This window comes from Numida meleagris, chromosome 3 (assembly GCF_002078875.1).
Source record: "Numida meleagris isolate 19003 breed g44 Domestic line chromosome 3, NumMel1.0, whole genome shotgun sequence".
NCBI lineage: Eukaryota > Metazoa > Chordata > Aves > Galliformes > Numididae > Numida > Numida meleagris.
The window spans coordinates 41,131,930-41,147,847 of NC_034411.1; the positions used below are offsets into that span (position 1 = coordinate 41,131,930).

At 44.1% G+C, this 15,918-nt stretch overlaps 1 long non-coding RNA gene across 1 annotated transcript; it reads left to right on the plus strand.

The window, feature by feature from the left end:
* LOC110396561 lies at nucleotides 248–5,343 on the plus strand. The gene is made up of 3 exons (XR_002437055.1): nucleotides 248–327; nucleotides 2,716–2,839; nucleotides 3,521–5,343. It is a non-coding gene; the product is annotated as an uncharacterized LOC110396561 (long non-coding RNA).

Genomic DNA, 15,918 nt, shown 5'->3' on the forward strand with positions numbered 1-15,918 from the left:
GAATGGGGAAAGGACTGCAGCAAGCACATTCCTCTGCTACAAAGACATCCAGAGCATCTCTGCTGTATGTGCCACACTTACCAGGGCTCAGGCCAGGACATAAGTGAGACCAGAAGTTTTCCTCTTGAGATGAAACCTACCATGACTTTGACACTTCTTTTCAGTGTCTTTTTTTTTTTTTAATTTTGTTTAATACTTTCTGTGCTGTGACATGTAGGCATGATGGTTTTCATTTGTATTCTTTTCCCAGGCCTAGTGTTTGCAGTGAAACACTGGCAGAAGGCTGAAGCAAAACCCCAAGGTCCCTGGCTTAAGGGAGTAGGGAAGGTAAGGGAAAGAGCAACACAAGGCTGTGTGAGAAAGAACTGAATTCTGGCAAATATTTAGGCATGAGATTCACCTCACTTGGCTTTATTCATCAAAATCTTTCTGCAAGTCATGTAGGCTCAATCTGCAATACAGAGAGAGACCCCCCAAAGTGTCGGTCTTTGTTGACTGGACAGCTATAGTGACTTGAGATAAGTCTCAGTGGTGTATTCAAGTTGCTGAAGATCCACCAGAAAACTGTTGTGGAAATGCTGATGATGACTGTAAGTACAAAAGCTACCATAAATGTGCCATAAAGAGTTTAAGGACGTAAGTATTTTTTTCATAATTCAAGAGTTTGACTCTACCACCTCCTCTTTGTTTCTCATTGTCTCATTTTACAGTAATGGCACTTTGAGTCTCTCAGGCAATGTAAAAAGGCTCAAAGCATGTTAGAGCCCCTTTCAGTGCTAAGATCATTAGCAGATTGAACCAAAGTGCTCCTGTATATCTGCGAGTAAATTATTTATTATGTGTGTTAGAGAGATGAATGGCTATGGAGATTCCTGGGGAAAACCATGCTGCGATAGAGATTAAATGGAGCTCTTGAGAGTCTCTCTCCATGGGCCAGATTCATCCCAGGTCTCAGTGATTTCACTTATCTCAGTACAATTTACACCAAGGATAAGTTTTGTCCTTTAGTTCCAGATCTCAAGGGAAGCCCTGGCTACTTAAGATGCACAGAGGACCTGGATGAGAATGTTGTCCCTTCAAGCAGTTGTGCGATGAATATGTGTATTATTCATAACAGTGGAATCAGTGGATAAATACATACATCAGCCAAAAGATTGCGCACCAATAACTAGTCCATTCATTAGTTCTTTTCATTAGTGTCTAATTATTCACCCATGGACTATGCTGGAGTAAAAGAGTAAATAAAATTACTCCTATGACGAACAAGTAGAAAGCACAAATAGGTGTTAAGATAGCAAAAAGAGCAGAAAGAAAACAGTGCTTGCAATTTGGCGTGGTGAGAGAGCAGCTTGCCTGTGTTTTTTTATCCTGCTGGCTTAGATGCAGACAGAGGAAGTGCGCTAGGACCTAGAGGAAACCGTTCTCTGCATACACCCTCTACCTTCTTCCAGCAAGAAAAATATTATCCACTGAAACAGAAATATACAACGACAAAAAAAATCTCAGTTGGTTTAGAAAAAGATAAACTACAAAGCAGAGTGTAGGCATTTTTTAGTTCAGTAAGCTTCAGAGGCTGTAGAATATTAAAAATTGTTCTTAAAGGAAGAGTCAGTGTATGGAAGACATACACTGTTATAGTTGTAATTTAGCTGCTAGCTGTCCAAAACTGATCTATAATCGAATTCTGTTCACGGTCATTTTAAAAAAAGATCTTTCTTATTTTTGCATGCTTCAATATTTTACCTAATTGTTAAGCAATCAGTTGCTCAAGGCCAGATTGCATTCATAAAATATCCATTAGCCAGCCCACATTTGGCGCTCCCCGTATCGAATGAAAAAACTGATGCCTTAAGGGAATTTGTTGTTGCCATAAATATGAAGAATAAACATGTTTCTTTTCTCTCCAGATTTATTTCATTTTTTGCAATTCAGAATATAACTGTGAGACAGCAATCAGAAATAAGGGAAACGCTACACAGCAAATATGATTTGTCTCTTTGGGAATGTCTGGGCTAACTGAAGAGCTGCCCAAGCTTACAGCTTGCTGAAGGGCACAGCTTTCGAGGATGTAGATAAACCACCAAACCCTATTTCTTAGCGCTTAGTTGGTCTCTAAATTAGAAGAGAAACTGCTTTTTCCAAGTACAGGAGCCCAGGACTGCCCCATTCAGCCCAAGCTGGAAGTACGTAAAATTTTATTATTCCTTGTCTGCAACAGTCAGATGGTGCACAAGAAGACACAAAATACTGAAATGAACCTAAACCTGAGTACTTATGAACACCTCTTCTTCCCTCTCCTATCCAAAAAGATCATTTCAGCTTAGAAAAAATTCAGGTCAATTCTGACTTTGTTTAAACTGGCTAGCTTTCCTGTGCCCTCAATATCTACTCAGTGCTACTAATCTGCAAACAAGATACAATGCACTGATTCAAATACATGCTAATTTTAGGGCATCATTCTGCTCTTGATGTGAGCAGGGAGTTGCTATTGATCTCTGTAGGGGTTGGTAGCGCTCGCTGAGAGCAGATAGGGCACTAACTCTCCTCCCATGTATATCTATGATAAAGGCTAAAAACTCAACATTAAGAAGTCCTCCCCTGTGGCCGAACTCCCAGATGGTGTAAACCAGTAGAGCTTTAATATCTTTAGTGGGGCTTTGTTGATTTATACCAGATGATGATCTAGATACTACTTTTCCCACATTTCACTCGCAGGTCACTTGTTGGAAAGAAAGTTTGGAGCTGAACTGCTCAGTTGCCTCCCTTGGTCAAGCACCATCCATCGGTTCATGGGGCTCCCTCTCTGGACCCGTGGATATTTAGAAAAGACTCAGAAGATGTGAGTGGGTGGAGAATCAAGCCTCCAGACAAGTGGCTTGTGATATCCACACTGGAGCTAAACAGCCTCAGAGGATGACATATAGGTGGAGTGGGCTGGGTGTAGGTGTGAGCAGTGGTTAAGAAGGAGGGGTGGCATGCTACGCTCCTGAGATAGCTCTGAGCTATCTCAGGCTGAAAAGGCAGGGATTGAGCAATAATCACAGGAAGAATCTCCCAGTCCTCCCTGCTGGGTGGGAGGTGAGGGGAAAGACACTAAACAGTGAAAGTAAGTCTTCCTCAAATGGTTCTCCTAGTTGTCCTCGGTGAGAGCCACCAGCCAGTACCTGAGAGGACATCTGTCTGTAGAGGTATGTGGGGGAGGGTAACAAAGTGCTTTGGAGAGGGACAGCCTGGGCACTGGCAGCAGCCAGAAAATTTCAGGTCAGAAGGTCTGGCAAAGGCAACTATCGCAAACTATGCAAAGGCAACCAGACTGCTTTTGGAATGTGTGTGCATGCTAGCTGCACATCCCTGTTTTGGAGGGTGGTCTGAGCAGTGGAGGTAGGCTTTAAACTTTGAATCCATATTAGGCTATTTGATCCAACAAGCAGTAAAAGAATAAAATATGTACCTGAGAAACAGCTAGCAGGAGGCATTAAATTTCCAAACAATTAATGAAGTTTATTCTGTTTATTGCCAGCGAAACTCTTGTTTGAGAAGCAACTGTTAGGAAAAGATGAAGAATGAAAAAGCATCAGACGAGAGAAGAGTGTCCTTGTTCCAGAATGGAATCAAAACACTGCCCTGGGGAGTTATGTAGGCATTGTTTCAGAAGTTAATACATCAGTGTTTAATGATGAAAATAACTGAGATACAACGTGAGTCGAGCATGCCTGAGCTTGCTAATCAAATAAGGACACTGCAATTATATGACATCAATAAGAAAGTGGTGAACATATGCCACATCAAGTGTATGCCAAGGTAGAAGGAATACTGCAAATTGCAGAGCTGGCATAGAGGTTCCCAGACTGCCAGAAAATCCTGATCTCTCTGGTACAGAAGTAGTGGGACCTGATGTGGAGATGAAGAGCTATCAAAAGCTGTTCCCACAGAGAAGTTACTCCAAAGCTGCCCATAAACAGAAATGTTGTCCTTGTGGGATGGCAGCAACAGGTATCGATCAGAGACTACATTTTTGCCTGTCCTCGTTATTCTGAGGAAGTACACAAGAAACATGCCCTGCCATTGCAGAGACTTTTATGCTCAGCAGGTAGCTCATGTACTGTAAAGCCCTTTCCCAAGTCCCATTAAGAGCTCTTATGTCTGGCCTTATGCAAAAGAAAAGTATTGCTGTGCTTTCTGGCCATATTTTTGCAGTGGAGTACTTGACAAGTGTAAAATTGGAAAGAAATTTCATCATTGTCATTGCTACTTACTGATACCTTTGAAGTGGCTCTCAGTAGAGCAGCTGAGGCTGAAGAAGGTGTGGCAAAGAAGCTCCATCTTCCCCTTTGGCCATCTCTCCTGAGAGGTGGGAAGTGGCAAGATGTCCCTTTGGTGCCAGACTTGGTTCCAGAGAGCTCTGCATCCTGTGTACTTGTCACTCCCCGAGGTACAGATGTGCTCACCAGCGTTCACTGGGCTGTGACAATGTTTGCTGCTGCTACTTTAGTAACCTCTGATACTTTTGGCTGAGACAAGCAGCACCACAGCTGTATGCTGCTCTAATAGTGCACCTATTTATATCCTGAACCCACAGCCCACATATTCACTGTGGCAGAGCTTTGCACAGTGGGACACTGCTTGTCCTGCTCTGAGGGAAAGGTGGCATTCCCTTCCCTTCAATGCCCACGCGCTGCAGGAGGCCAGTGCCATCTGAATGCCTTCCTCTCCATCTGCCCTCTCCCCCAGTGTGGGGAGGGTGGGGGCACCCAGAAAAGGAGGCTGACATGGCTCTCTTGGGAAGCAGCAGCTCCAGGAGCGCGCCAGTGCGGCTGCCAGCAGCTGTCGGAAGCCTCAGCAGTGCACTCTATTGCTTTATTATTTCTTCTTTGCTAATTATTTCCTAAGATGGGCGGGGGAAGGAAAGCAGGAGAGCACAAGAGCAGCAGCAGTGTGTGCTTGCTGGCAGGGCACAGCAAAGGCACTCGAACCGGCTCTAGCACAAGCAAAGCAGCAGGAGGTCTGTGAGATGGGGCCGGACTGTTTCTGCTCTGACAAAAGCAGCCAGCATCGGCATAAATGTGTTTTTATTGAGCTGGTTCAAAGCGTTCTGCAAAGCAGCAGGCATAGAAAATACTGCCTGCATGAGCTGGAAAGCACCCGGGACGAGTGCTGTGCAGGTTGTAAAGGGAAAGTATGAAACGTCAAAGCAGAGGGGGCCCACACCAACAAAATTCATCCACTAGTCCATGTGTATCCTGAGACAAGCACACTGGCATGCTCACATAAAGCCTTGGTCACTGCCTGGTGCTGCCCCACAGCTTAGGGGCAGGCTGCCATGCTGGTCACTGGTCCCCTTGCCCCCACGCCATCTTAGGAAGGAGGGGACAATCTCCTTGCCAAGGACACATTGTGGTGGGAGGTAGGGGAGCTGCAAGCAGCTACAACCTCTCCTGGAGAGGGTTCGTGGCAGAGGGAAAGCTGCTCTGCCTTGGTGGGCTCCAGGCAGGGCACAGCAACTGCAGTACCGTGGCGATGGAAAGCGGCTGCCTGCTGCTGTCTGAGCCCATGGGGGGAAGCTACCTGCTGAGATGCTCCACTCTCTGTCTGTTTTCTGTCTTCTAATAAGCCTGTGGAAGCCTGACACAATTATTACTGCTTCTTGTTTTTCACTCACTCTTGGAAAAACTGCTGTAAGGAGTTGCTGATTATCTACAATTGATTACTCAGGCCTGACAGAGGATGGGTTGCAGCATGAATGCCAGAGGTAGCTTGGAGGCACTCTGGGGAGATGCCACCTTATTACTGTGAGGAATGCTATCCCAAAGACAACAGGCGCACGAAAGCGAAGCAGGAATAAAAGAGCTTGGATAACATCAGAAACAGCACCTTTGCATCTGCCCAACCCTAACCTGAGTCCAAAACAAACTTGTATTGAAATATTTCTGAGGCGTGAAAGGACATAATTTTCGTTGCCGTCATGATTGTGATTCTCAGAAATGAAAGGCTAGTATAGCTGAGTAAATAGATGAAAATTGGCCTGTAAGGTTTCCAGCCTGGTGGTGGAAATCTAAAGGCATGGAAGTCCCTGAGTTGTGAGAGCTCCTCCAAACTCTATGGAGTCTCCCTGGCTCCAGAGGCATGGGGGATGGCCCGTGCTTGATGGAGGGAGTTATCCCACATAACATAACACCACCACCCTTCCTGATGGAGATTTCAGCTTTGGGTCCTCCTCGGAGCACTTCCAGCAACTTTGGTGTTACACTGCAGATCATCCCTCTGTTCTTCCCATAACATAGGCAAGCTATTCGCCTTAGCTGCTCCTCTACTTCAGAAAAATAGCTCAAGGTTCAACACCCTGAAGTTCGTGTATTCATTTGCAATTCATTTTCAGTGGAGCATAAGCAAAAGGGTACTGAAAGTGATGAGAAGGGACTTCTGCATCTGGAAACTGTCACTACCCTCTTGTACAACCAAGAAACTTGCATGTCACTCTCAGACCTCAAAATAGTAACTGGACCCTTGAAGCCATCTCTCAAACAGTTATTCACCAGGTTTCTGATGTGTGTGGCTCTAAGGCTGTTCTTGGTGGAAGTAAGTAGGGAGTCCAACCTTTGAGAGATGTTTACTGCAGAAGAGTCCTTTTGGCATCAGTGACTAATTGCTAGGGAGATTTAAATTTCCTGGCATGGAGTACTCCCAAATATTTCTGGAAACTATTGCATAGAAGAGAGTGCAGTACTGATTGATTCAAGACAGCAGCAAGGCAGCATTCCCCAGCAGTATGCTCCTCCTTGCTGAAGCCCAACCAGCAAGGCTGACTGCAGAGCTTTATCACTGCGCAGTTAAAACATGTAAAGCCTAACAGAAAATATGTGTACTGTGAATAATGCACCTTTTCTCAAAGTTGTTTTTATGACGTCCTTCTTATATAAGCTGAGACCAACCTGTGGGGTAAGAAGCAATGAAAACACTGAGAGTTGCAGTAAGGAGCTACACTGTCTTTGGCAGCCTTTTTATGAACTCATTTTCCTTCAGGTGCAGAAAGGCTGGGAGGGCATGTTTAGACTGGTAGTTCTCAAGTGCAGGAAGAACCTAGAAAAAACATGAGGGAGAGCCTCTCTATTTTCTTTCTGCTATTTTTTCCTCCTTTTTCTTTCTTTCTTTCTTTTTTTTTAATAATATTTATTTGCCTTGAAAGGAACAACAGATGAGAATTGCTGTGAAGAGCTGCATTGCTTATCTCGCCTTGCTGGTTTGTTTGTGTATGTTTGTGTCTGCATTTGTGTGAGCCTCACGCAGTCTGAATTGTCTGACTCTTCTCCATATATATCGAGATCCTGTTTATGAGGACGGTACCGTGTTTGAGTCTTTTCATCTCAAGGAAGCAGTTCACTGTCTGGTACTAAAATAACCGCTGCAGGAATCAGCCTGTATTTTTAGGTTACAGGATGAATCAAGGACTGGCCTTACACATTCCTATGGCTTCTAAGCTTCCTATTGCACCACAAAGCCTTGCTGAAATGCTGGGAAAAAACACGCTTAGACCTAAACACTGCCCAAAGTGCCGCAAGGAGGTTGTGTTTGCTTCATACGAACACCCTTTTGTTTTCCTGTAGAGAAGCAGCCGTCATCAAGAATTAATTAATTTGGCAGAACTCACCGACTGGCTGGGAATACTCTATAGCAATCTAGCAAGACTTTGCAAAGGGGTCCAGGCAGAGGAGCCCATCATGCTCATCTCTTTGTCACAGAAATGCTCTGTGGCACTGATGTCAGCCTGCTGATGTCAAAACACTGAAGACTGCAAAGGAGAAGGACCAGATGGCTGTTCTTGGGGTCCTTGGGGACTCCCACATCCAAAAGGAGCTGCAGTGAAGAAGGCAGAAGGAGATAAGTGTGAAAGCAGAGGGAAAGGAAATGCAGCAAAAGAATCCACTGCTCACAGTTTCTAGATCTTCTTCCACAAAAGGGCTAAATCCTCAGGCCTAGATATGTGTTCAGGCAGCTAAGAAGCATTTCAGTCTGACAGCAAGTATGGAGTGGCCTCTGGCTTTGAGCAACAGCAGGTGCCAGCCCCAAAAAGCAGGACAGCACTGGTATAGCGCTTACATTGTTGCTGAAATCCAAGGAGGTGAAGTGAAGCCTGTGCTGCTTCACTGAACTGAGCCTGGAGGTAGGGAGGAAGAGCACTACACTCATGAGCAATAGCAGGAGCAGAACCTAGGTCTCCTGGACCAGCGTCAGCACCTCACTCCACCAGGAGCTCCCCAGGGCACCTTCATGTTACAAATTAGAAAAGTGCTCACTGCGGTGGGGCCTGGGGCTCTGTGCTCTCTTGCAACACAGGTCATACACAGTAGTAAGCAGAGGAAGCGCGCTCATGCCTGGCTGTTCCTGCAACATCACTTCTTAACCAGCTTTTTCGGAGAAGGGTTTGGAAGCCTATTCAGCCTGTCAATCTGCTGCTGTGTCAACATGAGAAAGTAAAGTAATTCCTCTTTTGTGTGAATCAGTATATGTTTCCCAGGGAAAAAAAAAACAACAAAAAAGGGAAAGGCTGCATTCCTTTATGCTGCTGATGAGCGGCACTGGCTTGGGTGGGCAGGCTTCTCATGTTCAGTGGTTTACAAGGTGTCAAGGACCTTTCTTAGCATTTGGTAACCTAATTGTCTCACCAGGTAGGTAAGTGATACGTCAAAGACAGTATGCTGCACATATGTGGCACTGCTAATTCCTGCCCAACTCAGGGAAATTTTTGGAAAAAGTTATTCAGTAATTAGATGAGGAAACAATTACCCCCCTGCTTTCCATGTACTACTTGCAGATTTTTTTTCTAAGAAAACATGAAAGGAAGAACATAACTTTTCAGAGCGCCATTCAATGAGGCTTTTAATTAAACATCTGTACAAGAATAAAGCACAGGCATTCAGTCAGGACATTTTATTTGTTAAGGGTTTGCATGTGATAGCATGAAATGCCCTAGGTGTTTAGCTGCAGCAAGTTGTGAATGTAGTGACTTGGGCTTCCAGGGACTGCAAGGGACTGAGCGGATGTCTAAGAATACTGTGTTCTGGTTACATTCATTTAATAGAGTACTAATATGTAAAGTGACTTTAACCAGGTATTCTTCAGTGCCAGGAACTCTCGAGCGTGCAGCCTCTTCCAAAACCCTGCCCTCCTTTGTACAGCAGCTGTGCCAAAACAGACTTGCAGGCCCCCACTCTGATTGTCTCTGAATAATTCCCAAATCCAACATGAAATAACCCAAGCAGCCTGGTTTCTCTATCTGCCAGCCTTGTGAAAGTAACCCCACCTTTCTCCTTTCCCCGTACTGTCACCACCAATAAAGACTCGGAAGGCTGCATGGCTACTCGATAGTAAGAAATCAAATAGTGCCAGGGACTGTGGCCAGGTGCTGGCACTCGCATACTCATGCTGTTAATTGTCCGAACCAACCTTGGTGCTGTTGAGCCTGGTGCCAGTGAGCACTAACCTGAACAATTCCTGGCATGTCTCTGGAGCCAGCACTGGCTCCCAGGAGGTGGCTTGCATGTGGCACGACTGCTGTGGCACAGAGGAGCTCTGTGGTGTGGAGGTAGCTTGCCTGTGGCAGTTGGCCGTGGGGCCTCAGCACAGCCCTGGACACATTTAGCTTATTAGTACAGATGTAGCCATTATGTCTTCAGAAACACCCCTGCAAATCTGAGGCTCATTTAAAAAACAAAACAACAAAAAAACGCACAGAACAAAAAGCCATGTGATTTAACATCAATAGTATTTTACCCTTGTTAAAACTGACGGCAGTCAGAAAAGCGTGTATGCAAACATGGCAACCCTATACAACGCATCTCCCTGTGGGTCTTATGAGTTACATCTCTTTGCTTTGTTCATTAAAATGAATGTTTATTGCACTTTGGTCCTGTTAACAATGCGTAGACATTACATCATATCCTAAGTCACTGTGAAAGGTTTCCACTGTTTAAAGGTTTAAAGGGATATGTACAGGCTCAGTTAGTTACGCTTGCTGGGGTGAAAAATGGGATATTAATTGTAAAAATACCTTGCACTTGCATAGGAGCTTTCACCCAAGCATCTTAAAACACTTTGCAAAGGAAGATTAATATGAGTGACCTTCATAGAGAGGCTGGGGATGGCTACGCAGAGCGCCTGAGTGACTTGGCGAAGGAATCATAGCCCATCAGAAGGCAGCAGTAAGGCTTAGGGCTGCCCCAGCCTCTGCCGATGGCCTCTCGGCAATGTGATGGCTCTGCCAGAGGCAGATGCGAATGGATGAACCTGTTAGAATAAAACAAGAAAGCAACTTTAGCCTCGGGCTCGAGCAGAACAGAAACTTTTCTGAGACTTAGAAACCATCATTAAGCTGTTCTTTTTTTTCTTTTTATAAAATTTTCTCACGCTTCTGCACTTCCTGATTTAGGGTTGGACAGGAACCAGAAAATAAATACTGAAATACCATGAGAAAGGTTATTCTTGTGGTATTTTCGCCCAGTCTGAAAGTGTGGCGCGCTCATGAGAAAGCATGTCCTAGCAACATTTCCACAGCAGAGGTTCACATCGATTCAAGCAAGCAGCAGACGGTCTGTGAACTTCTGACTTCTGGTAGGTTCCTACATGGTTTTCTATTTAAGAAGAAAAGAGATGGAGATCTTAACACCATCAGCACAGGATCTGGACTAATCTCCTGAGAGAGGGCAATGCCCTGGGCAGGTACAATGCAGGAGCTTTGCTCGTGGCCGCATAGTACATCTGAAACCGCAGAGAGCTCCCAGTGCCTCCCCATAGGGCAGAGCCAGGCTCTTTGCAGGTGTCCTCAGCCCCTTGTTCTTCGCAGTGCCTGGAAACAGCCTTGCTGAGAGCAACGCCAAAAGGGAAAGCTGTGGAGGAGGCAGCTCTGGGAGGACAAAAGACCCTGGGAATCTGGCACCATTTTTAATATACTTGGTACCAGGCCTTGTAAAATGTTTCTGTAGCATAATAGTACAGGTGCAATGGCTATACTTGCCTCCTCCTCCTATTAGAAGGAATGGAGCGACCACATGTACACCCAGCTGTGCCAACATGGAAGAGCTGAGGCTGCCAGGGGAAGGTGAAGGGCAGCTTGCCACGGCATCGCACACACGTACCCTTGTTTCCACTCCCATGGAAGACAAGTCTTCCTCGGAGCCTTTATTCCTGTCCCAGGGCTTTGTGCTGCTGAAGGTAATCATACTGTAAAATATTAACAGCAAACATCAAAAGTAATCATCTCCCTATTTGGGCTTCTGCTAGTTCTGCTGTTAAAAGGGACTATTACCATGGTAAGGAGCATGACAGAAATCTAAAGCCCAGTATGCCTGAAGTATAGAGCGGAGTTAAGTCCCTGAGACATAAACCAGAGGAAATAGCTGTTTTGAACCTCTCCTTTAAATTTCCTCCATCAGTCTATGCCCCAAAGTGGGCACTCCTGGATGGATGTGTGCACATGACCAAGATGGTTGTTTACAGACAAGTGAATCTTTTTTTGGACAAGAGTTCTCTCTGCAGAAGCTCTGTAAGGTGACTACCTTGTGGGCGAGGCTAGATTTCTGTGCCTTATATAGTCAAAATGTCACCTGAGGGGAATATGTGTGTTCCGTAGATGAGTGCTGGGGGGAATGCGATGGGAGGCAGGGATAAAACCTGACCTGCTCATTTGCAGTCCTGCTCCTCAGCTAGAAAAATAGAGTTGGGGAAGCATCTGAAACCTGTGGTAAGGCTGATAATAGCTATGGACAAGGATGAGAGAAGTTCTTGAGGAAGTGAGGCTGTAACATCAAAATGAGTCTGTATGGCAGGGCAGGCAAGATTCAGGCTGGGAATCTGAAAAATCAGAAGTTCTATCAATGTCAGATTAACAGATGCACCCTCTTATGACCCTCAATGACTGGAGTCCTCTTCTGTGTCTCTCTAGCCCTACTGTTAGTCTTTGTTTAAATCAATTATGGTGTCCCACAGAAAATTCCTCACCAGCCTGGCTGAGGACTTTGTGAGGCCAGATGACAACCCTTTCTTTTCCTGGACAACAGTGCCTTGATCTCCATGTCCTCCCAGGGCAGGAAATGGAGCTGTTCCTGACAGAAGCTACTGTGCAGCGGGAAAACATGGCCTCTAATATTAATTAATGCGTACCAGACTGTTCTTAAATAAAATGTAGCTGGTAGAAGCAGCCCTTTTAAATCAACAGAAAGGGTTTCTGAAGGCAAAATGTGTTGCCCAGTCGGAATATCCAAGCAAAGAAGAAACATGGGGCAAAAGTCTTCCTTGTTCTTCTATCTGACCTTAAGTTCAGCTGTGTCGGTGAACTTGGTCTCCCTTCCTGGACAATGCAGGAGAGGGAACTGACAAGAAAGGACATAATACAAGCAGAGCTTAGCTGTAATACTGTCAGGAATATCCCAGTCTCTGGCTGGAGTAGCTCAGCCACAACAGGTGGAACAGGTGGTCAACAAGGCAGTTTGTGTAAGCTAAGTGTCCACCTTTGGGAAGTCTCAGAAGAAGCAGTAGAAGTCAGTGGCTTGTTAAAATGCTTCCAGGGATGGTAGCAGATTGGGTAACTAATGAATCCAAATATTGCAGATTCCAAATGTGACCACCTACATCTGGAACAAGAGTATGCAGCCTATGGAGATTTGTTCCTGAAGCTTATCCTCTTTCTCTTGCACACTCCAGGTCCCAGTCTACCACTACAGCTCTGTGGAGAAGGCCATATCCTCAGCCAGCTTGAACTGGAGTCGACTGGTCTGATACTGTGACTTGGACCCCTCACTGAGTATGTGCTGTATGTGGGCAGGCATGCAACTCCAAAGTACAACCGCTCTGCTGTCCGTCAACCTTCTCCCTGGAAAAATAACAGTAAATCATGGTTCTTCTTTGCTCCCTCATTTCACAGCCAGATCACATCAGTGGCTATCTAGGAGCAATGAGAGAGTTGGCAGAAGAGATGCTTCAATTTCCTGAAAGGTTAAGTAGCCAGGGCCCTCCTCCTTCTCTACTGGACTGCAAGTTATGCTGCAGGAGCAACAGGCTTTAAACTCTCTGTAACTGCAGCTCAACAGATTAGAAATTACTTTCTATTACTTTCTAGTTGATTTACTTTCAAGTCATGAAAAGCAGTTCTTGAAAAGAACCATCAAGGTCCTGGGAACCTGAAAAGTAATTAGAGGAGCACAGTAACCGTCCATGCAGAGATGGACATGGCTGCATAGAGCTGATAAAATAAGAGCAGAGAGAGCTTGCAAGGTAATGGGGAGAACAGAGCAAGAAGGCTGGTATCTTCGATCACTGAGATCTGGTCTGTTATTAAATCTGTTCTTGACCTGGGTTGACAATTTCCATGACTGTTTTGTTCCAGAGCTCAAAGGAAACCTCATGCTGCTCTCCCTTGCTGATGGAAAACAGGCATGAATATTTAACTGGCAATGATGACAAATGAAGATTTCACATTAGAGAGGGGTTCCTGAGACTATCCCATCTCCAGGGAAGTGATCCTTCTCCTTACCCTGCTGTGTTGCTCTCTCTGTGGGTCACCATCAGAGAAGGGGATACAACAAAGCCTGACAAACATGCCATGTCTGAATGTAAGGAGCCCCTTACCTGCCAGGTCCATAGGTACCTGGCTGCATGCCTGAATGTTGGATAGCTGTCCAGCAAAGAATTTCATCTCCTCTTCACTGTGCAATGAATCCTGGCACCACTGTTGTAGGTAGAGAGGGGAGTATGGGAAAAAGTTAAGCTGGTAGAGGAAAATCAGGGAGTGAGAGCAGGGTTGTCTCTGCTTTCACTTTAGATATCTTAATTGAGGAAATACCAGACTGAATTCATGGACACATCCTCAAGAGGGAGAGCATCAGAGAGAGGAAAATATTTGAGAAAATGCAGTTTGACTTCCTGGAAGATAAAAAAAAAAAAAAAAAAAAAAATTGATCTATCTATCTATTTATTTATCCTGAAATAACAACTTAGGACTTACTGTTTTGAAGTCCATGACACCTAAGAAGTTACGGTACTTGAATTTATATTTTGAAGCAGATTCTTGCCACATCTTGTTCTACTTTCAATCATGTTTTTTATAGAACTAGCAATTTTAGTAGCTTTGTATTAGTGTGTTGAAGTAGAGCTGGACTTGTTTCTCAAATACATATCCAAACAACACAGATGTATACTTATAAAAACACACACAAACATGTGAAAGTGATATTGATATGATAAATTGTATTTACAGTGCACCTTTGACCATCTCAGCTGCGCTTTGCTTGCTAATTCATTTCTAATGGGCCTGTCACAATAGATGTTTCTGTCCTTTTCACGTAAAGCACGTTTCCATTCTGAAATGTAGGACAGATAAAAATCATTCCTGGATTAACAGTAGGCTTAAGGTCTCAAACCACTGAAAATTTTCTGTAACAGAACTCTGCCTATTTAAATGTTTTAGGTCAAGGTAATTTTTAAATCTTATAGTATTCTGTATACACTATGAAATTAACAGAAAAAAAAATAATGTGAGGATACCTTGGGAAGTTTGCTCTTATTAGAAATCAGCATACTGGAGTTATTTTTTATTTCTTCTTGTTTATGAAGCTAAGCAACTTAGATAATGTGATTTTCTAGATCTCTGGAAGAGCCATTTAAACCCTTAACATTATAAAAATATTACATTTGTGAATAAAATAGGAGTTGAAAAGTTTTTTTTCTCAAAATCACCTTATGCTTCAGTGTCTGTCTATCATCAAAAGACTGCAAATAAACTAAATACTCATTTTTTCAGTGTTCATTATTAGAAAATCTCCTCAGCTAAGTAACTGCTCTTTTATCCTTCCCATATGTGGACATGTCATTCTGTCTCTGGGTACTTGAGAAATAAAAACTTGTGGCCTTCATTAAAATGTAAGGAATGTCCTCTGTAGATGTAGAGGAAGCTGGCTTGGAAGACGTTCAAGCGCAGTTGTTTGGAGGGCAGATTTCAGCGCGGGTCAGAGGTGAGTTTTTGATTACCACCATCGCACTAAGCCATGGTTGGCCTCCATCTTTTTCCCTGGTGTTGTGTCCTGGAAGGCCCCTTTAGGCAAGCAGCTGCTTTCTGGATTATTCTCACTGATGGCCAGTGTTGGCTTGTTCACCAGGAGAAACTAACAGAGGGCTTAGTGATCAAAAATGGCACTTCACGGAGAGCTGTATAAGCACAGTACCCTAAATGCTGACATCTCCTCTACTATCAGCTGAACATCTTGCACACAAATTAGAAGGTAGATTAATTTATCAGCAGTTGTGATTAATGATGCCAGTAATATGACTCCTAACTATTCATAAATCATGGCTCAGGTTCCCTCCTGCTCAGCCTGGCTTGTGCAGCTGCTTTAAAAATCATAATGTGTAATAACAAAGCATTAAAGCATCAGAATTCCTTTCACTTGCTCTGGTTCTTCAGCCAGGCTGTACTTGATTCACTGGTATAGCTATTGCATGAAGGGACACTGAGAGTTCGTGCTCTGTCCTCCACCACATAAGCTAAATGCCCCTTTCTTCCCCTCTGAATTCAGCTGGTATTCCTTAATCCCAGTGTTCCAGGTGCTCTGGATTGCAGAAAAGCAGCAGATTTTGCTGGCATTATGAAAAAAAAAAAAAGTAATAAAAGAATAATTGGCAGCTTTGCAGTGTCCAAATTAAGAGAAAGCAGGAGAAGAAACCGAATACAGTAGGAAAAAAACAGGAAGAAATAATCAGAAAAATGTTGTGCTGAATAGCATTTTTCCTTTTACTTTAAATGGGATTTTCTTTTTAACATCTTCTAAGGACTTCTTCTGGGTATAATTCTCTCCAATAGCTCTACTAGTGATGTTGTGTTTTTACCATAATCTGTTAGTCAAGCATGAACCAGGATCTCTGTGGGTTCCCATT